This window comes from Seriola aureovittata, chromosome 1, assembly GCF_021018895.1.
Source record: "Seriola aureovittata isolate HTS-2021-v1 ecotype China chromosome 1, ASM2101889v1, whole genome shotgun sequence".
NCBI lineage: Eukaryota > Metazoa > Chordata > Actinopteri > Carangiformes > Carangidae > Seriola > Seriola aureovittata.
This window is the reverse complement of record NC_079364.1, coordinates 9,660,890-9,687,974: the sequence shown is the minus strand read 5'-3', so window position 1 is coordinate 9,687,974 and position 27,085 is coordinate 9,660,890. Positions and strand designations below refer to the sequence as shown.

General features: G+C 39.2%; 1 long non-coding RNA gene across 1 annotated transcript in view; it reads left to right on the top strand.

Annotated features, from left to right (window-relative positions):
- The first annotated feature begins 653 nt into the window (after positions 1-653).
- The window catches only part of LOC130174379 (uncharacterized), a 128,268-nt gene continuing 101,836 nt past the window's right edge, over positions 654-27,085 (top strand). The window contains exons 1-3 of the long non-coding RNA XR_008828590.1: positions 654-885; positions 1,221-1,334; positions 20,862-20,959. This is a non-coding gene — a long non-coding RNA (uncharacterized LOC130174379). The remainder of the gene's footprint in view (positions 886-1,220; positions 1,335-20,861; positions 20,960-27,085) is intronic.

Sequence of the window (27,085 nt, the reverse complement as noted above, 5' to 3'; positions counted from 1 at the left end):
ACCAGCTGCAATTCACAAGGACATATTATCACATATTTTGCATTGTGTCTCTAAAATCTTTGGTCTTGCTTCCAGAAACATTTTTTAATCACATATAAACTTCCGAAACAAGTTACTTAGTCCTGTTATTTTCATTTAAGAAACAGCTCCAAACAGTATCTTTTCTTATCCTTCCAAAAGCTTAAACAAATCATCCACTGCTTTTTCTCTTGGCATCCTAATATTCTAATGCACTATACTCCTGTTCTAATAATCTAGGAGTATAGTAATACAATTCAAGGATGCCAAAGCAATTAGTCCATAATTCTGCTGCAAAGACTCCACATCACTCTCATATCATCCCATGCTGACTTTGAAACACTGACCTCCTGTGAAATTTAGGATTGATTTTAAAATCCTTCAAATTACTTAAAGGGTACAACACAGTTTGGCTCATCAGGCCTCTCAGGTGATGGGAATAAGGTCTCCTGAAATCTCCTCTCAAATCCTATTTATTCTCAAATGCATTTCACTAATGTCTCCTCACCTCGTGTTCATTTGTCTTAGCAACACTTTTTTTTGTTGCATGTGTTTGGTGTATTTTATTTATGCAACTGCTTTATCACCTTTTGTGTCTGCGAAGCACTTTGTAAACCTGGTTTTGAAATGTGATGTACAAATATTTTACCTACCACGAAACTGAACCCGCCACCCCACACCCATTATGACGCAATGGTTTTGTCCACACCTGCATTGGTTTGATTAGAGTCAGGACATCGTTAACGCCACTGATTTCCAGCCCTAAGCTTTGTCCAGTCAGTTAGCTTTATAAAAACGGACAACGTTAGGAAGACAGAAAGAAAAAGTTCAGGAGAAACAACAAAATACACACCTGTCAGAGGAAAGGTGAGCGTGTTGACGTAAAGGTCTGCAAGTTAACGTTAATAATCTTTTGTTGGGTCTCAAGTTGGTTAACAACAGTTCATCCCACGGTTATCTAACTGACCACGCAGCTCGAGTACAGACTGTCTTGAGGATATTTAACGCACTTTCTTAGGATAGAAAACGCTAAGCGAGTTAACTGTCTGACTAGCTGTTCGGTAGCAACGGAGGGATTCAGACCTCAGTAGTTTCTACGTTATTTTTGGGACGAATTAAAGGCAGAAACCACGGATGTGGTTAAGACTGGGTGAATATGACATGTCACATGTTCCCTCGATATTCTTATCTGTAAATTTCAGGCCAAGTGATCGAGGATCACGGTCAAACACGGCCTGCAGAAGCAACCACAGGCTGAAGCACCTGCACCTGGCCCCGCCCACCATCCAATGGTGTTCCTGAAGACAACAGACCAGGTGAGTGCACTTTATCAGGTAAAAACTAATGCGGTCTAATATCACAGTCCTGCAATAAATCCCACCTTCATGGAGGTTATATTGTTCAATTTCCATTGAAATGATCTCAGAGGTGTTAATTGAACTGCTTGATCATTCTGGAGGCTGCAGTTCGTGCTGAACTGTATTGTGTTATACAGACAGGTGTTTCTGTTGTTTTGTCCACCCCTTTTATAGCAATGGGTGTGGGCTTAATAACAAACACTCCTCTGTATTAATGCAACACAGCTCTTCACCATCACAAACTACATCCTGCAAAATTATCATACAATTGAATCCGCACCTGTCAACAATTTCAATAATAACTGAACATTATAATCTTCATCAAGGTAGTGTTTAGTGCTGGACTGTTGTATTAAACTGCATTAGTTTTTGCTAGGTGTAGCCTACCTAATAAACTGCCAATTGAGTGTAATGTTCTAATGGAAAATTGGGGTTTTTGTAACCTAATTTGAAGCTCGCATAAATGGAGCTGGATAAACGGTCTGGAAACTCACATTTTCTGTGGTCTGAAGTGTGTATTCGTAAGTACCAGTTGAGGCTATTTGAACTGTGTTTAACTGGGGATGCAGTGTCTAAATCCTACACAGGTACAGTTGAACCATTTTAGTAGATTTTCAAGTGATGGGAGTTGGTTATCTAAGACTGAATTGAATAATTCTCACACCGTATCATTAGCAAATAATTTGTAATTTCCTACTTTTTATTTTGTGCGCATTTTCTGAGTTGTTCACACACAAGGTTTCAGACAGACAGGAGGCACAAATGTCGAGCTGGTTTCCTGATGGAGCCAATGGTTACATTCAGAGCTGTCAGTAATACTTGGTGTGTTTGGTGTGCTGTGTGGCTGTGTTTAGACCAACAGTAGCACAAATATACTAGGCTTGCATATTCATTTCAAAGAGAACGCTGCTTTGGCCCCGTGGGGGTGCTGTCTCAGAGGGCTCCGGCAAAAGATTTGAACCTGACTCAACATAATGTGGCGGCATCTGGTGATGATGGCTAGTCAAGTACATGCAGAAGCACATACCTGGGAGATTACTTTGTTATATGTGCAGCATAATTTTGATGTTCACTTTGCAATCATAGCAACTGAGGATAAAAATATTGTTTCCTTTGTAAAACCCTGCCTCATAATATAATCAACCACTGTGCCTTATTTTTGGTGTCTGATAAGACTACAAAGACATGAATCTCATACTCAAACTGGACTTTCTGGATTGTGTTTAATCTCCACACCGGTAAATGTAGCAACATCCACATACTAATGTGTTTTTAAAGCAGGGCTAGTTTTGATCTGAGTGCTTGCCTAGGGAGTCTTTCATTCAATATTGTGCTTTAGTTTTGTTTCAAAGAACAAAATGGTGAGGTTAAATTAAGTAGTTGTGGCTGATACTCTACTCTGGTACTCTATTGTTTTGTATGATAAGGGACTTTCAGACCGAGCCATTTTTCTTCTTCTTATCTTTGGCTTTATACAGTAGTGTATATACAGTAGAAATGACAATCTATAGATGTGGCCATGTTGATTTCAGTTGCCATTGCATGTGTATTTGTAAGAAAGGATTATTATACCATGATAGAAAAAATGTGTTGTGGCGAACTATATTGATTTAACCCTCTAGTCTTTCTAAATTACACTCTCTGCCACCATTGTCTTAGAAAATATATGACACCCTTCTTCCACACCCCCATTTGTTTCCGTCTACCTCCTGTGTCTCCTCCCAAGTCAACAAACAGTGTTTGTACAGCCGTGTGTATGTGTGCGTGTGTGTGTCTGTGTGTATGAGTGTTCAGAGTAAACAATGGTGGTTTGAAGCAGTACAGGGTTCCCTTGTTTCCCATTTAATTTTATGGTTGCACCTCAGTTGTCCATACCTATTGCCTTAGACGTACCTTGTTCAGTGAATGTCAACACAGGTTTATCACGTTTGTGATAATAAAACAAATGTGTAGCAGCTGTGAATAATGTTTCACTTAGCAGAGAGGAGGTTAAACCAATAGGATGCATTCATTGTGGAAGGAAGAAAGGACCTTTGAGACATGACAGCAAAATGCAACCCTGTCCTCAAAAAATCATGTTCACAGAACACAAAATGATTTTCTCTTATACATTCTGAAACAATAGCTTCCTTGATTGTGTTCACTGGCAAGAAGAGCTGCACTCTTGTACTGTAAAGAAGAAGTAGGGTGAACTAAGGTGATGTGTAAGCATAGCTTTATCTTACTGGCCTAAATAATCATGAAAAAGTTGAAAATCTGAGAATTTACTGATGAAGGTAAAGGCAGCATCAAATCCACTTTAGCCTCAGGTAGCTCTGGATTATCTCCAAATTCCAGAAATTGTCTGACAGTGGTTATGAAAAAGAATTTGTTTCTATAAATGCATATTTTGTGGACAGTTTGTTACCTAACAAAACACAGTCTGTTGGAACTGTGATTAGTCACTAATGATTAGTGTCCTATCTGACCCACATGCTGGTTTGATATAACTTCTGTGATTGAAAGAAAAAGACAGAATTTGTATTAATGTAAAAACTGTATACACGTTAGCTTGTGGCTGAGAACATTTTTGTGATTGTAGCTCAGATAAGACTTTATGTGGCCTGTGAAAATCTTACCTTCACAGTCTGAAAGTTAAAAGTAGGGCTTGTGTGCTAAGTAAAGCTATAACATCCTCCACATGTGATAGCCACTGTTGAGCCTGTTTACCCGCTTTGCCTGTTGATCTTGCTAAAAGCCTCTCACACCCCCTTAATACATACACACTCTCACATACACACACACACAAAACACGAGTGTATGTACCTAGTTTAAACACACACATTAATAACAACTGTAATGCCATTCTTTGTCGAGTGCTTTTACAGGTTCAACATTGACCTTGGTGTTTAATCTTCCTGCACAAACGACCGTCACTTGATATACAAACAAATCCTTTGTCACTGTCAGCCAATCCCATATCCTTCTGAGAAGGCGAACACAAGGACAAAACTGAGACTACTCTGTGTCCTGAGATAATTAAAATATAAGTCTGTAAGGCCAGTATAAATTCTTTTCAGTGCACTGATGGCATTATAGGTCAACTAAAAGCAGGGAATTTTTGATGCTGAAGTTTATTTTAAAGTAATCTTCATGTTTTTTTTGTCAAACGTTACATTTGAATACGTGACCACATACATGTATGAGAGAGATGTGCAACAGGGAGGTTGTGAGGCAAAGAAGCTGTTGCCTTGTTGTTTAGCATATGCTGTCAGGCCCTTTGAATCTCTTTGCCGTGTGTTTTCCTTCCTCTGCACTTCTTAAAAACACCCGTAGATTCTCGACATCTCATGCTCTCAGGGACTATACACACTCCACTTAGATGCCTTTTAATTGCCATTTTAATGTAATACACACAAACTTGAAACTTAATGCAAACTAATACATTAAAAATGTCCTGTTTCACTGATTGATGGCTTTATCAGTTGATTCTTAACATGAACTGGAGACTCTACATTCATGCGTCCATCCACACCCTCCCCTGTGTTATCAGTAGCTGCCACAAGATGTCACTGTGCTCCGTTCATTCTTGTGTTTCCCTCCTCATCCTTCCCCCTCCAAACTGTTGACTCCCTTTCCAATAGGAAACAGATGGGAGACCTTTGCTGCGGGCTGCAGCCAAATGGAGCAAATTCTCATTACAATGTCTGCAAGCTCTGTTTATTCTCTCCAAGCTTCACCTCCACCCCTTGCACCATTTTGCCATCTGATGTGTTCAACACTTGTTTCCGATGCAGGCGTGTGATTTTGATATGCCTTGTTTTGCTGATTGCAGGATATTTATCATCCTTCGCACAAAATGGGAAACATACATAATTTTTCTGTAGGGCTCCTTACAGCAATCCTTTACCTTGTCACTCAAGCTATGTTCTTGCTGTCCTGTGAAAACCACCTATCGCCAAAACATCAGGTTTTCATCAGCCCAGAAAACAACCCCGCCTTCAGCTTTGTGACAATGCGTTTCTCAGATAATCTATTGGGCAATAATGCTTTGTTTAGCTTAAGCTGTGGTTCCCAAACGTTTTCAGACATTTCCCTAATCTTTGCTTCTTTCTTTTGGAAAACTGTAGTTTTTTTTGTCTCAGCTTTTTCCCATGGTCTAAAGAGGAAAAAGTCCTAGTACATCGGTGTGTCTCTTAGAGTGGTTTGGGAGCAAACGAGGATAAAGCCGACAAAAACTCAGGGATCTTCAGAAATGCAGTATGTGAATTCATAAAACCATTTGCTGAACACACTATTTTATGTTTCTGAATGTTGTAAATAGGCCTCTCATAATTTTACAATGGTAGGTCTGTGGTCATACAGTGTATGTATACTTTAGACATTTTTAGTTAGGCCTTTGCATCTCAAGTCAGATGTATTCACATATAGCGAGACAGTCTTTTCACTGCTCATCTTCGTCCGTTTTCATGCCATCTAAACCCACAAACTTTTTCTCTCTCTCTTACTCTCTATCACAGACAAATCCCCAGCTCTGTTTGAGTCCCCTGTCTGGGAAGCTAGCACTTCGAATGGAATATAAATGACATCATTACGTAATATTCAATCTGTTGCTGCAGCAATATTCTATTCCACAGATAGCCCCCTTCACCACCCAACCCATATGCTCCGGACTCGCTGGTCTCCTGTTCTTTTTCATGGAGAATATTAAAGAGTTATTAAATTAATCTGTGCTCGCTGGCGCATGTTATTGCAGTGCAGAGATTTGTAGGGCGAATGAAGCCATTAGGCTGCACCCTAAGCTGATTTATTAAGGGTGCCGGGGAATCACCAAATAGACCTGATAACCTGTTTTATTTTGCATAAGTGAACACTTTCCCTCAAATCCGCTTATGTTGCTGCTGCCCCCCCTCCCTTTTTTTTTTTTTTTCTCTTTCAGTTTAGCTTTTTCTTGTATTTTTCTGTGACCTGAGGCCGTGCAGCATTATCGTCATGGTCTCTTTTTTAATACTATTATGAGAGGTAATGATTTACAAAGGAGTGAATGGCACAAGTAATGCTTGTGCAGAGTATTTCATATGATGTAATTTTGCTCATATAATGGACTTATACTTTAGCTAGTCTGAACTTTGGCTTTACTTTCCGACTGAAAATTGTTAGTTTCTCTTGCTTGGTGGACCTTGGGCCAATGGCAGGCGATGATTGACTTTATTTAGTGTGTGCTTTATTAAAATCTGTATTGGCATTGATGAAAAACCAACATTTGAAGCTCTTCACCTTCTTTCACAGTACATTCCCTTGTCAAAGTCTTACTCCTGACATCAGCAGTACTACTGGATTTTTTTCAGTTGGAAAATAACAAAACATATAATAATACCACAAAAGACAGAATGTGTCAAGTCCTGTTTTAATTAACCATAAACAAGATGGTAAATATGAATTTCAAGCAGGTGGTTTTGCATTCACAGTCTTTTTCCTTGTGCAACTCTGCATTTTACACTGTAACTCGACGGTTTCAGTGTACAATACTCAGTGTTAAAAAGACAGCCGGGGGATGTGGGATGGCAACAAGTGTATGTGTTATGTGCACAGCTAGGCATCTGTGTGTTCTCCCTCGCCCTGACAGAATCTGCCGTTTTAACACCCATTGATTCCACCCCAGATTCCAAACCTCATTTATCAGAGTGTATGCCAGCAGTGTAAACATTTAATCCGGCGTGAGATTTTTGGGCTCCTTTGGGTCAACAGTTTAGCTGTTACTTTTTTTTCCAAGCCTCGAGACAAAGTCTGCTTTCAATTATTTCTGCAAAATTGCTTTACAGGGTCCATGCATGATTAAATATTCATTATGTTAAACTAAGCACTTTCTTTGTATATAAATCCATATTAGATTTGGCTGGCAAGCTGCCTGAAGCCACATGAGAAGGATTTCTGGTGCAAAAAAGCCTTGGACCTCCTTAGCAGCTCCTTTCTCCTGGGTTTGTTTGTTTTTGTTCTGATGTAAATGACGACTTGTTGATATTTTCCAACCTTTTTTGTCCTCCTGGGCAGGCACACACAGGCCTTTTCATTTGGGGGGGTGAAATGTTGGAATTTAAAGTGGGCATGGGAAAAATAAACAAGCGTGTCAGTTGGTCTGGCGGCAGGGGAACAGCACAGATCAGTCCAAAAAAACTGGATGGCGTCTAAAGAAAAGCTGTTTGTGTATGTATCTGTGTCTCCAGCACAACTTTGTGTGTATGTTCACAATGGAGGTGTGTTTGCGTGTGTACACTGTATGTGTTTGGAAAATGGAGGGCAGGGGGTGAAGAGGGAAGCCATTCCATTTCAAATATGACCAGCTTCCCTAAAAATATTTACCTAATATTTTTCTCTTTCCAAGCAAAATTGACCTCTTTGATTGCAAAGATTGCTCCAAAGACCTCATGGAAAATAAATTCAGGAGTATTTGAAATTCCTGAGTGGATTCGCCAGGGCTGCCTAGCGTGAGCCCATGTTTATTTGTTTTCCAACTGCAGGAGGGATCAGGGTTGTGTTGACTCAGAAGGTATTTGGTTTGTCTTCTGTTACAGAAATCATGAAGGGGCTCTTACTGCAGATGGTTAGAAATTGGACAAACCTGAAGCAGCTGTGTACTCCTGTTTCCTCTGAAAGACGAAAAATGTACTTGACTCTCTGCCAAGTAATATGTTTTATAATTTGCTACTGTGGTATTGTGTCTTATATGGCTTTTTTTATCATTATTTTAGCTAAACCAGTGTCCGATTAGTACAGCCACTCTACTAGCCATCTTGCCTTTGGCAGTGCAACCTGCCCCCGCTTGGCTCTGAGCTGTCGGAGTGCGGCTAGTTATAAGTGGCTGAGGAATGCATATCATTCTTGAATGAGTTGGACAGGCACTGACCGCAGGAAAGAGAGCCTGGTGTTCTGTAGAATAACATCTGAAGAAGAGGAAAATGTAAGCTTCAGTCCCAACCTCTGTGCTCCATAGCCCTCCATAAGAGTGGTGTGTGCCAGGCCTAAAGAGGCAGTGTTGTACAAAGGTGATAGGACTATAGGACTACTATGTAAATGTTGTGTGTGGCCTAACTCACACAGTCCCATAGACGGTGTGTGGGTGTAGTGCTTGTAACTTAGATATATGTCAATTTTCCGCATTGAGTATCAAAAAATGACTGTTATATGTTTGGTTGAGTTTTGTATTTACATTATCCCAAATCTGTCCATCAATTTGCAAACCTAGAGAAATGCGTAATTTTAATCAAGGTAACAGTATGTTTCTATTGGTCGCCTGTCAATGGCTTCATACCTCGTTTGTGTATGTGTCAGCATTGGGGTTGTCTGGCAGAAAATGACATACCAGCAAAATGTATCGACACAAAATTCAGGAATGCTGCTTTGCCTGAAGGACGGATCATGATATACATCTACAGCTACACTCACTGTTTATACTTCTCACCCAGCGCTGCGCCAATAAGCACATCTCTGTCCACCTTGACAGGAGCCACACCGCTGCTCCCTCAGTCTTGCTCACCCACTCACACTCTCTGCTAGTTCACTGTTAGCCTTCACACTGCAACTAAAACACTTATAGACTCAGAGTTTATAAAAAACACACAACACAATCAAAAGCCTTTTCCACGATATGTCACCTTTTTAGATAAATTAACCAGCACAGTCTTTAAGTTACGCTCGTCAAAAATGCAGCATCAGTCTATTTTAGTGTGCTTTTTAGGCAGGATAGCTTTATGCTAAATAGAACTTTAGTGAAATGAGTCTTGTGTCCAATCCAACCAAGACGTCCATCTCAGTGTGGTAGTGGAGGGAAACCTTTTGAAGTGTTTATATCCTTGCCAAACAGGAACTTGATATTCCTGCCTCCATAACTTCAGAGTATGGTTTCCACTTTTGCATTAGTGCTCCTTTTCCTTCTCAATAATGAGATGTAAACATAACAGGCAAGGGTTGGAAGAGATCTTTTTTTGTATCCATTAAGTCTTATCATGCCTATTTTCCTATTTCATGTGATTGCTCTCATTGTAAGGGGCTGTTCTTGTTGTTCTTGTTGTTGAAAGCCTTATTTTTGACTATTTGAGTGTTTGAATTGTGGAAAAAAAAAACAAAAAAAAAACTTTTTTGGTCAAGGGACATTAGATTTGACAATGAGCATCTTCTGTGCCTCTCCTTGTCACCTTTATATTGACTCTCCTGTCCTTCACTGTCATCGTGGTCCCAGTCTAACATGAAATCCTACTCACAGGAGATGACTGGCACCTGGAATGAAAGAGGACAAATGGAGAACAATGGAGGAACAAGGGCTTTTCCATTATGAGAATTAATCTAATCACAGCTCCGAGCTGCAAGCAGGCTTTGTTAATGGGGCTTGTACAGTCAATTATCTTAATTGTTCCATTTACAGAACCTGCTGCATGTTTCAGGGGCAGGCGCTGGAACTTGAGGGATGGGCTCAATCACTCTCCATAATTGTAATTGTCAATAGATTTACTTATGAATGTCAGGGTAGCCATAAGAGGGATGAGGGCAATCGCAGGTCGTTCAGAGTGGGGCGGGTTACTGTGAAGATGAGCAGTGGATGGAGGTTCAGTTTTACTGGTTCTAAACCAATAGTGAGATGATATGATTGAGATAGTTATATTTTACCAATTTCATTAGGCCTCAAACATTACTTATTTTCTTTGCAGTGTTGCATGCTAAACTGTCAAAAAAACCAAAAAAAAACCACAAGGTATACACTTGAACATTTTCATTTCTCTGGTCCTCCTCCAAAGTCTATTATCCCTCACAGATTGCTCTAAAGATGCTACTGCAACTGGTGTCAAACCAGAGGAATTACATCCATAAATCACAGAGTGGAAGACAGATTATTTTCACCTGCTGCTTTGCTCTGATGCGCTGTCACTGTGAACATCAAAGCCCAATCTCCAGCAACACCCATGCCCCTGATAGCGAAAAGCCTCAGAGCAGGAGCTCGCTACGGTTGATGGAGCCTTCAAAAAAAAAAAAAAAAAAAAAAGAAAGAGCCTGAGTGAGGTGGTCTGCAGTCCCTCCTTGTACCCACAAACACTGCACTGTGAAATACTCGGAGACAGTCACACCATCACCCCTTTGGGACACCAGGTCCCGAGTCAGTCAGCTATACCAGGGATAGAGTGAGAAAAGAGACCCTAAGGGAGGGAGGGAGGGGCTGAAATATCTTGCCAAAGTGTTTCCTCTCTCACACTTGCTTTCTCTTTTTCCTCTCTCTGCACATATTCGGTAGTTACTGTGGCTCTGTTTCAATTTGGAATTGCTGGAGAGTGACTAACATGGAGGCCCTGTGGAGAAGGTCAAGCACTGGCACCCATTAAACTCACTTGTCTATGATATCAAGTACTCTGCTTTTTGACCATGTAGTGTTTGATGAGCTGCTCCATAATATAATCACTTGTTCTCTGCAGCCCGTTGGCCTTTCTGAGCAGTGCTGTACAATGTTAGGGGTAAAACTACAAGATATAAAAAAGCCCGTCACACAGAGAGAGAGAGAGAGAGAGAGAGAGAGAGCACTGTTTGGCAGAAAGAGAAGATGCTGGTTAAAGGGATGGAAAGGGTGAGTAGTAAGATTAAAATCCAATTTTAGACAAGCTTTTACCAAAGAGTGAATGCTCTGGTTTCTGCATCATCTATTGTCCTTGGTGATACACACTTTGCTAATTTGGCTTATTTGGTTATTTTTGTTTTTCTTTTAAAGCGTCTAATTAACTGTTCACTATGGCCTTTCCCCTTAGTTACTGTTGCTATGCTTGTTAAGCTGTACATTCCTGTATGGCGCATGCGTTCAAAGTGATAACAGTTGCACATTCACTACTCCAAATTAAATTTTTGAAGCAATGAGTCGTTGATTTCACACTGAGGTAGACATAAATGACTAGGCTGCTTATAACTGGTTGAAATGACAACTGTTGCTGGCAGATTTCTTTTTTTTAACATTAGCTCCATAAATTGGTTTGAACCACTGTCTCAAGATGTCTTTCTAATGTTTTTAGCTGACTCAATTTAGAACCCTGTAAAAGGCTCTTTAAATATGTACTTAAGGGCTTCATATATGATATTCTGGTAGAGGCATAAAGTCGACACAATGAGAACTAAAAGATGATGAGTTTTACGAATTTAACACTATCTCAGATTGTGTGGCTGGGGTTGCCACACTATTCGTTTGTTCAAGCCTTCCTAAATCTTAAAGAGCAGTATGGAGCTACTGACTCTAATTGTGTCCGGGACCAGCCTCCATACACAGTGAATGTACTAGTCTTGAACAGGTCACTTTTAACATAATGTTGTCATCATCCCACAACATCTCCTGTTTTTGGTTTTGAAAAGACAATAAAAGAGACACCCTCCAAACTCTTGACATGTGTAGTATTGCTCTGATTACAGCCTCATGCATTTCAACAAATGAAGCAATTCAAAGTTTGGCAGCGCTGCTATGCCAAGTTAAAGTTGCTAAGCTATGATATTGATATTGAATGGTCTGTTCCAGAGACAAGCTATATACGATTTGAACAGTGACTGAACTTTTTGTACTGAATAATATTTAGACTGAAGTATTTCTGTGAAACCTTTTTCTTATGTAAAGGTTAAAATCACAAGTTTATGATGTAGTGGTAAGACCAAAAGTTTTGTCTGATCTACAAGCACAGGTTGTTGAAGCCTACGAGGATTATTCATTTTCAGTGACCCTTCGAACTCATCAGCAAGCTTAAGCACACAACACGATTTGGCTGGTATTCAGTCCAATCCAATAATCACATTACCTCAGAGTAGAACTGAAGACATTTTTATAAATAAGCAATCAGCACAGTGGCAAATTTAATTTAGTGCTTCATAATTAACCTTGGGAGGAAAACTCATTTAAGTCTATTAAATCATCAAATGAGCTCAGGTAAAGCTAAACTTGATTATGCTACAAAGAAAAAAAAAAATCTAGTTACAGTCTTTGAGGTGAGGAAATACCGTCATTTTATGAGAGCCAAAGCAGCTCTCTGTTTGAGCCGTTAAATTGTGGCTCACACATCAATGCAATTAAACTCGTCAGAGGAATACTGACTTTCTGGTTGAATTCACAATGTTAATTAGCCAGTTGGGATTTTTTGAAATAAGTTATTGCTCTGCTTTATCTTGTGCTCTGGGTGAGTGATTCTCATAAAGACTAGAGCTTCTCTCTTTGCCTTCCTATCATAGGCAACATGTAGGGTGAACTTGCAAAGTAATTGCAAGGAAGTGTGTTACTAATGATTTCCACAAAGCTGCAGCACATAATGTGTTGCTGTTTAAAATGCAAATTTCTCCTTGTTTATTCAGGGAGCATATTCAAATTCCAACTTACAAACCTTGTACCATTTCTCAACTTAGATTCAGTTCAACTTGCAAATATTTACCAGTTTCCTTCTAGCTCTGCAGAAGCTTTACTGATATTTTTGCCATTTTCATTTGATTCTCTCAGTGACATTATATCAGCATTTCTCTTAATTAACTTCACATGTACACCTGGAGTGATTTTAGTAGCATTTGAATATGTATTTGTCCGGTATGTGGATTATCACCTCTCTGTTTGAAGCCCTCATGTCAGCTTGATGCCTGCACTATCTATGAGGCGACCTATTGTTTGCCGAGACAAACATGGCTATAAATAGGAACAGTGAAAGCTCTTTTGATTTAAAATGCTTTGTTTTATCAAGCGGAGAGCTTCATTAATAATGTCTAAATTGTTGATAGGCAGGTTTCCTTTAAAAACACTTGAGGTCGTGGTGGTTGAACCAGCATTGCCCGTGACCTTTTGGAGCTGCCACCAGTGGCTAGCTGTAATATATCAAGATCTAAACTTTCCCCTGTGCTCGGTCAAACACATGTGGGAGAGCGACCACTGACATTAAAACTCAATTAGCGAGGCCACTTTCTAAATAATACATTAGCAAAGTGCATTAGCTGCACATCGTCTGTTGCCCAGAGCACAGTTCTTGCACTACATCTAACTATGTCAGAGCTACAACTGTCTGGGAGTAACTCAGATATCTCAGTGCCAACAAATGGATTGAAATTAAATTTGTTGTAGACATCCATGTCGCCCTAATTTCTTTGTTGTTCCCCTAACCTTTGCGATCAGCAGCACCATGAGGTCAAAGTTTCACATGTCCAGTTAAGTATCATCATCTGCATGATGGACTGGCACCAAATTTTGTACAGACATTCATGGTTCCCATGATTGAGATTGACATTTGTTTTGAGTGAAATGTCTTGGCAACTACTGGATGAATTGTTTCATGTAGCGCCACCATCATGTCAAAATTTCTATTTGTCCAACACTTAGGTTTATGACCAAATACCTGTAAAACTAATGACAATTCCATGAGCCTCAGCTGGAGTTTATGTTTAGTGCTGATTTGCAAATGTTAGCGTGCTAAAATGCTAAACCTCCATGGTAACCATTAGGCCTTTCTCAATCTGTATTCCTGTCTGTACTTGTGTTCATGTGGACTTGTAAAACGTCATCAGTCCCAGCCCAAGCACTTTTCCAATTCCAACTCAACACAGTACCTTCTTTTAATGCAACTTTTTAGTTTTCACTTAAAAATAGTTTTCAAATTTTCCACAGTATTTTCTCTTTCACCTTTCTCTACTGGCAGTGAGACTGGCAGCTGAAGCTTAGAGCAAAACAAGGGAGATAAGCTGAGACAATATTTTGCATCTTTCAATTCATGCATAACCCTGCTGTAGCCGTATTCCTCCATTACTGAATGTGCTGTGGTTTATACACTACCATATTGGTAATATTGTGAAATAGAAGCTGCTCTAAAATGCATCCGCTTGTGGTGCAGTCATAATACCATATACATAACTTTTGAATTTGACTGTACAAAATCCAATTCAGGAATGCTACTGCTGAGCAGAGCTAAGTTATCTGCCACAGCACAAACATAATACAAACAAATACTATAAATAGATTATAGAAGGCCTTATCCTTTTTCCACACAGAGAGATGCCCTCTGCATTTACATTCAGAGGAGAGAAATTTGCTAATCTGGCTTTGTTTCACTTGGAGGCCTCATTTGTCATCCTATTGCTCTGTCTTTGGGTAATGATTCCCTGCCTCAAAAGCACACCAACTTTTAAAATAGCTCATTGTAATGTACTGGGTCACCTAGGTTTTTACCCTTTTCCAACCACTAACGAGGGACAAATTAAAGGAAAAACCTGGATAAATGAGTGGAGAAACATAATGAATGAAGATGCTTCCACACAGGTGCACTGCATAGTACAATTAAGCAATTAACATCCAATCATGCTCTGTGGCATGTTTAAAAATGCTGAGCAGGCCCAGTTGATTCTGGTTTTGTATCAAGAGGAAAAGAGAAGTGATTTTGAAAGAGGTTTCATTGTTGGGGCAGAGATGGCAGGAGCTTCAGTTACAAATACTTCTCACCTGGCTAGTTTTTGCAATTATACAGTGACTAGAGTGACATCTGCATTTAGATCATGGGAAAGACGTTAATAAATAATGTCAAAAATTGATGAATGCACGTTTGATGATGAATGCATCTTTGAGAGTTCAATGGTGTAAAAACCACAGGCACTCCAGAGATGTGGAAAAAAGTCATATCAGATGAGTCATCCACCATATTCTTGATACGTGGGTGAGTGCATGTGTGGCGTACACCAGGAGAAGGGTACAGGCCTGTTTGACCCATACAGTGACGGGATCCGGTGGTTCTGTTATGCTGTGGCATGGTTTTTAGAAGGGCCACTGCAGATCAATGCAAAGTTGTTTTGAGTGATTCCCCTATGATGAAACATTTCTATCCTGATGGGAGTAGTCTGCCAGGAGGAGTATGAAAAGTTTGTGATTCATATGCTATTGCCTTTACAGTCACTAGATCTCAAAATCTATGTGAGATTTTGGACCAACTTTGGAGTCTTTTGGAAGAATGGTGTTCATCCCTCCAGTAGAGTTCAGAGACTTGTAGAATCAATATCAAGGCACATTGCTGCTGTTCTGGTGGCCCAACACTTCACGTAGACACTATGTTGGTTTTTCCTTTAATTTGTCGCCTGTCATTATATTAATGTGCAAACGGATAACATGGAAGTAAAATTAATTGTCCCAAAAGGGCCTTAAATCACACTCCCTGGCGTAAGCCTGGTGGAAGACAGTTGCAATCATGAGCTATAAAAGATAAATACATTTGCGAGTGATTGCCGTTAAGCCAGTTCCTCGTCAGCACCAACCAGAATATGAAGGTCGCTGCCAAGAACAATGAAAGCTCTGGGTTTTTGCATCCACAAAAAATATTGGAAGGCATTGTTGAGGGATAAACACTTTCAGCCAAAGTGGGATGGATGTTTTCCTTGTGTTCCTTCCTGGCAAAGCCTTTAGTTTCTGCAGCTGTCAATGGTGTGGTTTTGCTGAGGCGCTGTGAATCCCAGGCTGACTTTTTACTGGCTGTGGTCTTTGTGATGACAGTGTTGAGACTGATCTCCATCCACCCACACTCATTAAGGTCTACCATGCATGGATGTCTATTGCTCTCCTACTCCCTTTATCTTCCTTGTTTTAAACTCCTATTCTCCATTTGCTTGTATGTTGTGAGGTTTTAACTATGCTGTCGTGGAGCCCATACATCACTACAAAATAATTAAGAAAGCATGTCCTGATTATTATTATTATTATTATTATTATAATTTTATTTATTTATTTATTTATTTATTTTACATCTACTGACATTGTTAATGCTAATTAACCATCTGCATCACTTGTGCACACAGCACTAGCTTCTACAATTTCTACTTTTGTCACTTAGCACTAGCAGCCATTGCTCCATGTACTACTGTTCAGTCTTGTTCTAGTTTAGTCCCTTGGTAAAATAGGATTGAGACACACATCCAGGAAAAGGTGCTTTGTGGAAACAAGCAATATAGTGAGATTACTTGTCATATTCCTGTTTTTTCCTGATATTGAGAAAATGTCTAAAGGCTTTGTGCTTAATATTCCAGGGCCCAAAAGTAGTGTTTAGAAATAGATGCCAGGCTGGCAGCTAGCCACCAGCTTTTGGTTGTCAAAGCTGACCGAATGTTTGTTGTTTTAATCATTTTTAATTGCTGTGATAATGGCACCATGTAATTACACAACATATTTGATTTAATGAAAAGGTACACTAAGAATGGTGAACATATGAGAGACACACACACATCACACACACATACACACATAAAGACAACAGTAATGGCGACAGGAGTCTCTGCTTCACTAATTATGAAAAATAAAATGAACAACAGACGGTGAAAAAAGAAACCTGTAGTTTGTCAGATGAGAGGTAGTATAAGTGTGTGTGTGTGTGTCTGTGTGTCTGTGTGTGTGTGTGTGGGGGGGTCTCAGTTTGCCATAATTATCTTGAACCCTCGCACTGGCCAATAAAATCAGAAAGAAGCTAACATAGCTAACATGCTACATGGCAATGATTGGAAGGTTAATTGATTGAACATTTCAAACTTTGTGACATTAACAATAATTAATGTGCCTCTGCACTGTGACCATGGATCAAGTAACAATTTTATGCTCACAAAGTTGTCTGACATCTGTATTGTGAGATAGACAAACGCTGAGGGTTGGGACCGGCATAGAGCTGCCCCCTTAACGTGAGGTCATTAGGTCATTATTTTAGAAAAACTTTGTTCTCCCTGTTATTTGTGATCACCATCAGATACAGCCTGTCACGACTGATCATTAGACATTCAGTTTTCTTGAATGGGGGAAAAAAATAATTTATTGTGTAAATGGTTGGCTGAAAGAGAGAGGAACATTTTTGTTTGCAAGTTAAGCCAACTCATTGTGGATATGGCATCAATCATCAACATTTGGTTTATCTCTAACTGTGAAAGCCAAAGCATTGCAGAACTTAAGCTAGAGTGGATCTTGCTAAAAGTAAAAAAACTGAATGAAATACAAGGCACATTGTCAGACACTCTTTACTGCTGTGATGTACTGACAGTACTGCAACGCACTGAATTAAGTTTTATTACACTCATCAAATTACTCTGACATTTCAACCATTTTCTTATCTTCAAGGAGCATAGCTATAGCCACTAAAAACAGCTCAATGTTATTTGTGTTTCAGAGCATTTGATGTGGCTTATGTCAGTGAAAAAGGCTAATAAAACGTGCCAGCATCGCTGTAATCGTAGAATAAGTCACTTATTTATCATTTCACAAAGGCAAATCGTGTTCCCCGTCTTTAAGATAATAAAAGCTAAGCCGATATGCACAAGGTCGGAAAGCTGGGAAGGCCTTGACTAGCTAAGATTCAAGAGGAATTAGTCAAGTGCTAGTGTGACAAACAGAACTGCAGCATGGGCAGTACCAGTAGTTTTTGTTTGCTTTTGCTCCTGTGCTTGTGAAGAGCTATGCCATTTGTTTAATTGGTAATTCCCCCTTCTTTCTTTCTTTTTTTTTTTTAAACAGTCCTAATAAATACCCTCATGTTGGTATTATAAATCTCTTATCCATCTTTAAGGCTGGTCTGTCTCAGAGTGTGAGATAGGATCATAAGTCGTTTGGCCAAGATAACACTGCTGTAGAGGTCTGCACCAAATAAATGACACCTAGGTGTATATCGCTGATATTAATGTTTAACTCTGCTCTTAGAAACGGCTGCAAATAAAGGCCCACCGCACCTTTGCCCTTATTAACTGTCAGTGTCATGTAGGACGAGGCAAAAGAGACACTGTATCTGTATGTGCACGCTGTGTTTCCTTGGAAAATATGTCAGTGTTTGATCAACCAAACTACAGCTGTGCAAATACTCAAACTGACAAATCTATATAATCTGCTGTTTTAAACTTCACTTTCCAGTACAAACTTTGACTTTACAGTACAAGAGTAGCAATAGACAAGAGACACTGTTGCCAGCTCACAAATGCTGGGGAAAAGGACCACAGTGAAAATGGGATGGACTGCTATTTTGATTCATTGTACATACTGTATAAGTGAACTTGACTTGACATCTACGTTGACAGTCTTATAGATTGATGTTTTGACTTAGGTATTTCTCACTCCGCTTGGCAGGGTTTGTGGTGCTTCCAAAGTCTTGCTTTCAAATCCTCCATAGCTTACTTCCTGGTACATCATTTTGTCAGTTTTGCTCTCCATTGGGACCTTAAATTTGGGCTTGGGGACAAGTGCATTCAGGCCTGCATTATTAAAAAATAAAAAAATTGAATTGAAAATATTGTTTTACTTCTGAGGATGGGCTTAAGGCAGAAGTAAAACTACAAGTTTATGTTGCACCCTAATTAATTTCAGCATAGATCCAGCTGTTTTGACATGTTTCTAATTCTACATCATTCAAAGGGACTGGCGTGGCATACATCAATGAGACTGAGATTTCCTTTGACCAGTTTGACCATCATAGTTTTTATATGCTGCAGTTTTGACCCCCAGTAAGAACACTGTTATTTTGTTCTGTTGAAATGCACTAGACTATTTCAAGGCGCTAGATACCAAAAACATGTGGTTATTAGGGCCCGAGTTGACCTCAGATGGAGAAGATAAGTGTGTGGAGGGTCTGGGGTATAATTGCACCAAAAGTTGGCAGGAGCAGTAGAGTGTGGTGCATTTTCGGTCGCTGGATGAAAATGAGTAGAAATGAGTCATGTATGAGTGGGGCTACTCACAGGCTGCCACAAGAGCTGTCCAAGTGGCTTTTCAAAAGAGACATAATTGCTTTCCTTTTCAACTGAGCTCACAGTGGTTACAAAAAATAGCATACCATATTTTATTTTATTTTTTCTTTGTAGAGTGTGTTTTAGAGAAGCTCCTTTGAACTAAACTGACATTGTCACTTTGAATGTGTTTAGTGGAGATCACACAATAACCCTTATTATTAGGTATTGACAGCGACATAGCTTTCATGTCGGATGCTACGTTTTCTAATATAACTTTTACAATTGACTTGAAAAAATATTTTACTAGAGATGATGATAGTGCTTATCTCAGTGAAAGCTACAGAAATAACTACCATTGTATTTCAGATACTTAAGACTCTTACAAACACTCTAGCAAGATCACAAGATCTCTGTGAGGAGGAATTACTTTGGTCTTTTATCACTGAGTTATGCAAGGTACTTTATTCAAAGGCGCCCATCCACATTCCATATATTCAGAGGGGAATGGAGAAGACTGCCACTCTGAGCACAAACCATCTGCTCTCATGTCATGGAATTGTGATTCTCTCCTTTATGCCTCCTCTGAGCAATAATATGGTATATAACAACTTGACTTTTGATTTAAAAGCTAAATCAGTGCTAAAATTTAATGTAATTACTGAAAACTTGGATCAAACTAATGGTAAACAAGGCGACAGTTTTGCCAGAGTAGCCACCACTTTGTTTGGTAAAACTGAAAGTGAATGCACCTCTAATGTTGGCAGTACTCCCTTATCACAAAAACCCTGATGCACACAAAATGACTTATGAAATGAGTCCTCTCCGGACTACAGTAGGGCCAGGTTGAACCCAGTCATTACTTTGTGAGGACAGTAGTGGTGGTGAAGACAGCCAGAGCTATAACAACAAAATCCTACTTGTAAAAAATTTTAACTGCTGTAATATGTTTTTGAAAGAAACCTACTATCAGACTGTATACGGATGCAAGGTTTTCCAACCTAACTTGCCCATGTTTGCCCTGTTTTACCTTTTTATTTGCTGAAACACTTAACACAGTGAACAGTGTGCTCCACCCTCCCTAACACCTCCACTTGCCTGCTGTGCCCTTTGTCTTTGTCCAGTTTTTTTCTATTCAGTAGTTGAATCCATAAACCATTTAATATGGCCAATGACTTTCACCGTTCTGATAGGCTGTCATATCCTGCCAAAGCTAATATTTGTCTAACATTTTATTGGGAGTCATTGATTGAAAACAGTAAGGTGGTGTGGTGGCATTGTCTTAAAAAAGGACTCTTCCATCAATAAAATGTTAACTGTCATTCTGTGTACCAAGCTGGAGGAATAATTGCATCAGCTAAAATGAGGAAGTGACATTGAGCAGTGACATTGTTGTTACTGACCAGGTTTTATCTGGCAGAAGCCTTCGCAAACACCTTAAAGGTTGATGCAGAGGATTTCAGTAGGTAGAGCAGTACATATTTGATGACAGTTTCTCAAGTAGACTTCCTCTTTATCAGACATTTTGCACATCTCTGCACTACTCTGCACAACAGATGAAAATGTGCATCCTTGAACTTTTTACATAATTCCCTGTTTCACTTGGAAAATGACTGTCATCAGTGTTACTGACACCTCTCTGGAGCTGATAGAAATATGTTGATTGGAAATCACTGCAGATGATTATAATCAATCAGGGACATTATCATGGCTAGACGTTCATCACCAGGGAACTCTATGTTCATGTTTCCACAAAACCAAATCTTTTTGTGATGTTTTGTGATGCTTTGTTTTCAGTGTGTTGCAGCAAGAAAAAACAAAAGTCAGGACTCAAATACGAGAGATGGCACCTCAGTCACCTGCCAAACAGATACAAGCTGACCCTCAGGAGCAAGGTAAATCTATGTTAACCAAGACCATCTGCTGTTAACTCAGTGAAAGGGGGCTCCTTAGTGGAAGAGGGCTACATGAAAGGTCCAGGAGGATCTCACTGCTGAAGAGTCAGTGAAATGAGACTGAAAGTTGTACGCCTGAACAAGCCAAAGATACCTTAAAGAAAACAAATAGAATCAGAAGTTACATCAAAGGGTAGTGACCCTGAACACTTCAAAAAGCAGCCAGTTATCATTGCAGGGAAGCCACTGCATTGGTCCGTCGCTGTCCAAATCTAAATTACATCAAAAACATGTGAGGGGTGCTGGAGTGGAGAAGCTTAGCCATCATCTGGCATTGCACTTACTTTCATGGCTTATCAGCTGTCACTTCACCTACCTGCTTTAAGATCTTACTTTTCAACTGTTAGCTCAACTGCTTTTAGTGCTTACATACAAATAATTAATATTTGACATTTGAATTTGTTTGCACCTGCAACATATAGCCAAATATTAAATTAAATTTTGATTGTATGCATTTATTTTCGGTTCACAGGAATATAAAGTTCAGATTTAGAAAATGAAATCAGTAATGTCACCAGTTATTTTGTCAGTTGCAATTTTTAGTAGTAATCAGGAAAGGTATAGATACACTATCAGCAAATCCAATATGTTTTTTAGAAATGTAACTATGGTCAAAGCTGAGCTCCTCTATTCACTTCACTACTTCAAAGAAACCTGTGCTTTAGTTTTACACTGGGAGAAATTTAAATCTCTTTACTCCTATTTATTAATCGTGTGTACGTTTAAAAAACACATCCTTACTTAAGCCAAATCGTATAGATATTTGTTTGCTAAAACCCCACAAATCAGTAAGGAAAAATAAACCCATCATTTTTGATATATTGTGTTTAAATTCTGATAATTACTAAATGTCTATCACCAGGAGATGGCAGTACTAACCATGAAAGTTGCTGACTTTGGTAGCTGATATTGTGTACCTGTCCCGCCCCACCCCCCACCCCTGTTGCTCTCACATCTATATTAAAACCACAGCGTCGTATTCCTTTGATATGCCTGTATATTAGCTGCATTTTTCAGTCAGCCTTTCTTTACCCATTTTTGCTCTCAGTATATAATATGAGGAGGGTATTGAAAATGAGCAGGTTTCTTTGTTTTAGAGCAAGGACACTGCAGGGACACACTGTGTTGGCTTTACACTTAAGCAGTAGACACTGATTAACCTGTTTGTAAGGTTTTATGGCCTGCTCTAGTGATGATCATGACAGACCTATGGACAGTGAACTCCGTCTGCTGGCTATCAAAGACTGTAAACACTTAACCTAAGCTAACACAAACTCAGGCTAATGTTTCACGAAGTCAAAGCAATTCCTATTAGATCAGGTTGTTCCACTAAACCTCACTTTACCAGTCAGCTGGATCGCTCAACTAGATGATTGATTTGATGTGATTTTCTTTAAATGGATGAACTGTTTTCCTCACAAACGATGGAAGTCTTTACATTTGTAGACTAGCTCTATGAATAACACCTGAGATAACATGTAAATCTGATTGTTTGTTTTTTAGCCTTTGTTTTGCTGATGACGAATAAGAAACAAAGGAAATGCCAGATACTATATCCACAGAAAACATTAGTCAATCCACACACCTCCACATACACAAAAGGCCAGAACAAAGAAGAACCAACAACACAAACACTGACTCACTAAATGTTTAACTAGTGGGAAAAGAGAGCCATCAGCCCACACTCGCAGTCTTCCCCTTTCTATCTGGGCCGCAACCTGAGGGGTAGTGGCCTTATTGCCCAGACAGTGTTCCCTCACTGTTGTTCTAATACTAGTCAAACATTATTTTGAATGGCCAAACTCAATAGTGGCAGTGTTCAGCCTGGCAGTGTAAATATTAGCAGAGCACACAGAGAAGCAGGAGTTGCTATGTGTGTATCTGTGTGCTAAGTGTCATCTCTCTGTCAGGTCTGTCTACACAGTACACAGCAGCAACAATAAAGTTGGTAGAGACAAAAAGAAAGGGGAAGAAAAAACAAAGAGAATGGAATTTGGGCTCATTCTGGCCTGAGGCGCTTCCTTGTTTGACAAAGACAGACATACCGTTTCCCTCTTATTACCTGTTTTTTTTTCTTTCTTTTTTTCTGCTGTAGTTGATGTTGGTCACAAATTCTTGCCTTTACCTCTGCTGTGTCTATTGTGCCTTACACTTATTGTGACAAATCAGCACAGCTGCTGAGCATTTTAATCTTCCCAGTGCAACCCTATGCTAATGAGCTTAACACAAAAAGCCTAACGTCTTTGCTTTGTTGCGAAAAGTTAATTTATTCTGCCAACAGTCTGTTCCTAGAAGTCACCTGGTAGCCTACATAAACAATAGCAGGACTGGCACTTTGTAAACAAACATTGCAGCTTCCACACATCTGTTGAAGTTGATTTTGTGAAATGAGTTCACTGACCGTCAGTTTATCAGCAAAGTCATGGGGCTCTCTAATCACTCCTTCTACATATGTACTATATGTTCTCTGGTAAATTTACATAACAAATGTAGTGGCTTTGTTTACGTGTCCCCGAGGAAAAGTTTGTTTAGTGGCAAGTCGTGACTGTCGCTATCCGCTGAGAGTGCTCTTTGTTAAAAACATGTCACTTTGGTAATTAGTGAATGTTAACTTTTTGTATAATTGTTACATAGCTTATGTTTCAGACTGCTAATGGTTATAAAAATAAACATAAACCTTTTACATCATTAGTCACTTGTACTTTATCCAGTTACAATGGTTTGGTCTGTAGAAATTTATATTTTGGTATTTTGGTCAGTTTAAGATCCCTTATACCTGAATTAAAACTAAAGCTGTATGGATAAATTGACCAGGTTAACAAGCAGTATTGGCTTATCACAGATATATCAGCATATACATCAGCTGATAAATAAAAAGAAATTCCAGTATACAAGTCCACTGGAGAGCAGTTTGTTTTTGTTACCTTTTAACATATCCCACTTAATACATGTCTTAGACACTTCTTTTAAAAAAAACAAATTAAAAGATGCTTACTTACTATGGGAAAAAATATAGGCTGATGTAACATTCTTCTCAAATATCAGTATTGGTCATGGATATTATTGTTGACATTACTTTTACAGTTTTTTAAAAAAATGCCTTAGTTCTTCGTTTCGTAATGCACACTCATGGTGAGTAGGTGGGTCATTAGAAATTGGATGTGTACAAACAACAGTAATGAATCTTTCTCCATTCTCTCTGTTTCAGCCAACAAAACTATGATTTTTTTCATAAACGCGTATGAGTCAACTGTACATCCGTGATTAAGTTTTGTTGAAATGTCACTTTGCCATGACACCCCACACCTCTTACACCTCTGCTTTCATTCATGTTATATGAAGAATGACAGCGCTGGAGAACTTTGCTGTTCACCATCAGTTGGAAGAAATAGAGCAGCTGTGAAATGTTTGCTGTTTTATCTCAGGGGAAAAGGGGCGGGAAGTACAAGCGTCCTCAGCTGGTTGAAAAGCATTCTCTTGAAATACTGTTTGTTCTGGGCACAGACACAAAACAGCAATGTAAGTGATGGGGTGGGCAACCAAATAAACAGACTAATATTGACTTTAGTTTTCTGTTTGTTTATATGTGCCATATGTGCCTGCTGTTCATGCCAAACAAGTCAAACAAGATTTATCTCACTTTTTATGTAGGTTTTTTTCTGAATGTGAATGTGCCATCACATAATAATTATATTGTTCATTAATTTAATAGATGATCTAAAAATTTTCTCTTCAAGAAGATCATTCTTTGATGTGTTACTGAACATGAAAAAGTTGGACTTCACGCTGCTTTTCATATTCACACACAGGCTTCAGCTAGTCAGCTTGTTAAGCTGCTACAGTCTGAGGACGTTACCAACTAGATATTATAACAATACTTATTAGTCCACTCTAAGTTTGTATCTCAACACTTATGTGATGTGGGTATTTTGCCTTTATTTTACCCTCAGGCTGCTGCAGAAACGCCTACCTGGTGTTGCTCTTGGCCACAGGGCCTCACCTGTCAATTTCTGTAGCTTCAGCTCTAGCCCCAGGCTTCCCACTTTAAACTTATGCTGACATGCTCCATTTTTCATACATTTAGCAGCTCCAGCAGGTCAGTTTCAAGAATCTATAACACTAGAGGACAGTACCAGTATCCTATAGTCTGTCTGCCTTCCTCCTTTTGAATGTGTGAGCTATGGTGTGCATCCATCACTCTGTGTGTTGTATGTGCATGTGTATGTGGTCTGCATCTCCAAAGAGAGAATGCCAGACGTTGAGGCATGGCCCTGGGCTCATTCTCATGCAGGCCCATGGTGTGGAGCTGAGGCTAGGAGATAATTGCTGCTCTGAGGAGTGGATGGCCTGGGAGCTTTCTTCATGTCCTGGTGCCAGCAACCAAGCTGTCCATCATATGGGCCCGATGACTGACATTCTCTGAGGAGAAACAAAAGCTATTAGCAGTGCATGTGCACAGCTGATGCACAAGCATACAGAATTAACTTAAACATAACTTGCTTGCATACAAAGTGAGACATTGGCACATACACCATCAACACTATCCTTGTGTTTTTCTTCACCTCCCTTCCCATTATCATCCTCCCTCCCCTTCTCCTCTTCCAGTGCTTTCTAATCTCACTTCACACCTGCTGTCTCTGACATACATGTTTCCCCCGAGAGAAGAGAGTGAAGCTTGAGTGAAGGGCTAAGGCTTAGTGTGGGAGGTGGAGTGGGGGAGACAGATTGAGCCTATTTTATACCAGACCTCCCTGTGGCTCTAGTTTGGGCTTCAAAGATGGGGTGTATCCACCCACAGGGCAACATTGGTGCAGGATAGAGCCAGGACTGGGTGTGATAATCAAAGTGGACATCACATTTCTGTGAATTTTTTTTCACAATACTTAAATGTGTTTATATATATATATTATATATATATATATATATTATATATATATATATATATATATAAACACATATATATATATATATATATATAAACACATATATATAAACACATATATATATATATATATATAAACACATATATATATATATATATATATATATAAACACATATATATATATATATATATATATATAAACACATATATATATAAACACATTTAAGTAGCCCAGTACCCACAAGAAAGGCATTAAGTTAAGTTTCATAGTTGGTTATTCATTGTTCAATGATTTTCAGAATATGAGATTTTACTCTATCAAAGGTAGTTACTACTGTCTTCAAGTGTTAACCTGAGACCATTGACTCTTCAGTTGTAAAATAGTTTTGTATTTAAATTACATATTCAACTAAGATTAGACCTGTTTTAGATGTCAAAGCCTCCAGGAGAGTTGTCCTACTCCTGGTTGATAGGCATGACTTTGACACTGGTGTGTATTTCAGGTCCTTCCACAGGGTGTGGAGCTCTAATGAGGGGGAAATTTGTGCTTGCTAAGCATGACCAGATTTATGAGCCAGCAAGGCTCTCCAGCAATGCTCTGACAACAGATATAAATATAAGGACTCTTCAGGGGGGACTGTATCTCATGGGGAATTAGGACCCTTCCAATATAGTTGTGGGTGTGGTTTCACAAGGAGTGAACACAAATGATGCATTTTACAAATCATGGTGGGTTCATTTCGGTATCTTTTTTTTTTTTTTTTTCACTGTTTTTATGGACTGCATTTTGCCAAAGCAGCTGTTATTGTCACGTCGGCTGGCTCAGGCTCCTCAACATTAAGGATCATGCTCTAACATTGTGGTGTTAAACAGCAAAGTAAGCACAGTGACTAAGAAATAGTATTTTATTTGGCTTGGTCATGTCTGGCTGATTCCCAATCCATTTATTAAGGTTATTTGTGCCAATCCCATCATTGCATCAGTGCATAATCAGTCTCACAGACACTGTAATTTAGAGAATTGTTTATTTCATGCATGCTTTTTCAAAAAGACAGTTAATTTATCAGTGTACCAAACATTGTGGTGCACATATGTAACATATCTGCACAAGTTTAGAAGTCTTTTAGAAGACTTCAGAAGAAGTGGGTTTTACAAAGAGCTTGCAAATCAGTTGCCTATTTAG